The 2,543-nt window shown below is 39.2% G+C and overlaps 1 pseudogene; it reads right to left on the bottom strand.

Moving 5' to 3' along the window:
* Positions 1–1,146: 1,146 nt before the first annotated feature.
* Positions 1,147–1,271, bottom strand: LOC132002292 (U4 spliceosomal RNA; annotated as a pseudogene).
* Between the last annotated feature and the right edge of the window lie 1,272 nt (positions 1,272–2,543).

The following is a 2,543-nucleotide window of genomic DNA, read 5'->3' as shown; positions in this document are numbered from 1 at the left end:
TCAGCTGGGATGGAGTCCCTCATAGGACTCCCTGTTCAGCGGGGAGCCTGCTTCTCCCTCCCCCTCTGCCTGCTGCTCCCCTTGCTTGTGCTCTTTATCTCTCTCTCTGACAAATAAATAAATAAAATCTTAAAAAAAAAAAAAAAGGAAGCATGCATATAGCATTTCTAGGGAAACTAACAACAAAAAGACCTACACAAAGACATAGAGTTCAAATCACCATCCATAAGTTAAAAATGGAATACTAAAATGTGCTTAAAGAGGAGAAAATGGAAAAAAAAAAAGTCACAGAGAGAACACACAGAAAAGAAGTAATGAAACGGTAGAACTAAATCCAAACAAGTAATACATTTAAGAAATTTTGTTAGATATAAATGGAATGAACCCCCTAAATTTCTTTCTGGGATTATAGACTTATGCATGCCTGAGAGAGAGAGAGAGTGGGAATGAGAGACAGAGAGAGAGTTGGGGGTCAGGGCAGAAGCAAAGGGAGAAAGAGAATCCCAAGTAGGCCCCAACCCAAACCAAAATTAAGAGTCAGACAGATGTTCAACCAATTGAGTTACCCAAGCTCTCTCTGAAGAACTTTCTTTCAAGATTGTTTTTGAGCTGGTCTACTGGCAATGAATTCTCTTCATTTTTCTTCATCTGAAAATGTTTTTATTTCACCCTTATTCTTGAAAGATACTCAGGTGGGTATGTATTCTGAGTTAATAGTCTTTCAACATCTGAAAAATGTCATGCCACTTTCTTCTGATCTCCATGGCTCTGATGAAGAATCTTTAGTCATTTGAATGATTGTCTGGCCATAGGTAATGTAGGTAATTGTCTGGCTATAGGTAATGTAGGTAATTTTGCTCTGGCTACTTTTTACGATTTCTTTCTTTGTGGTTTTCAGTAAGTTGGTTATGATGTTTGGGCCTAGAGTTCTTTGGCTTTATCCTGTTTGGAGTTAGGTAAATTTCCTAAATGTCTTTTTTTAAATCAAATTTGGGAAGTTTTCAGTCATTATGTCTTCAAATACTTTTTTCACTACCATACTCCCCTCCTTCTGGGACTCTGACAATGTGAATGTTGGACCTTTTGTCATTAACCCACAGATCCCTGAAGCTCTGTTCATTTTTCCAAAAGTATTTTTTCTTTTTGTTCAGATTGGAAATTTTCTATTGACATATCTTCACGTCCATTGATTCTTTTTTTGTTATCTCTATTTTCAATTAGCAATAATCGCGCCTCGGATAAACCTCATTGGCTACCATACTGCCTTTGATCCCATTCAATGACATTTTTTTGTTTAGGACTGTCCTTTTCTATACTGACATTTCCATTTGACTTCTTTGCTGAGACTTTCTATTTTTCCCTTTGTTTTAAGAGTGTTTGCAATTGTTTACTGAAGGATTTATATACTAGTTGTTTTAAAGTATTTGTCAGATAACTCCAACAGCTGTGTCACTATGGTATTGATGTCTTTTCATTGTCTTTTCCCATGCAAATTAAGATTTTCCTGGTTCCTTGTATTCTGAGTAGTTTTGGATTAGAACCTATCCTGGACCCATTGAATATGTCAAATTCTAGTTCTAAATGGTTGCTTAAACCCATTAAAGAATGTTAATTTGTTGGTGTGCCTGGGTGGCTCAGTCAGTTAAGCATCTGCCTTTGGTTCAGGTCACGATCCCAGAATCCTGGGATGGAGTCCAGCTTCAGGCTCTCTACTCAGCAGGGAGCCTGCCTCTTCCTCTATCTCCCCTGACACCCCTGCTCGTGACCTCTCTCTCACACACACTCTCTTTTCTCTCTCAAATAAATAAATAAAAATCTTTTTTTAAATGTTGATTTTTTAAAAAAGATTTGCTTATTTTGGAGAGAGAGATTGCACACATGTGCAGAGGGGCAGAGGGAGAAGGAGAAGGAGAGAAGCAGACTTCCCACTGAGTGTGGAGCCTACCTTGGGCTCGATCTCATGACCCATGAAATCACGCTCTGTGCCAAAATCAAGACTCAGACACTTAACCAACTGAGTTACCCAGACACCCATATATATATAATTTTTTTTTTTTTTAACAATTGATTGGGCTCGGTCAAGACTGTAGATTTCAACCCACGTTATGTGGGCTCTGACGCTCAGATCAGCTCAGCAAATCCAGCCTTCCAGCACAGTTCAGATTTGTCCCTCATATGGGTTGTCTCATAGTCACTTTGGGATCTGGGTGGTGGTGTATCCATTAGTTCAGTTCTCAATGTCTTCAGTGCGCGAATCAAGATCCGGTCCATACATATGCAGTCAGTGGTAAGCTCCTGGCATCCTTAAAAACTCTTTCTCATTCCACTCAGGCTGCTATAGTAAGAATACCATAGATGGATAGACTGGGTGGCTTAGACAACATTTATTTTTCATGGTTTCTTTATCATGGTTCTGGAGCATGGGAATTCCAAGATAAAGGCACCAACAGGTTGGTGTCTAATAAGAAACTACTTCCTGGTTCACACATGGCTATCTTCTGTGTATCCTAACGTGGAAGGGATGAGGGAGACATTTGGGGTCT

This window comes from Mustela nigripes, chromosome 14 (genome assembly GCF_022355385.1).
Source record: "Mustela nigripes isolate SB6536 chromosome 14, MUSNIG.SB6536, whole genome shotgun sequence".
NCBI lineage: Eukaryota > Metazoa > Chordata > Mammalia > Carnivora > Mustelidae > Mustela > Mustela nigripes.
This window is presented reverse-complemented; position numbering and strand designations above follow the sequence as displayed.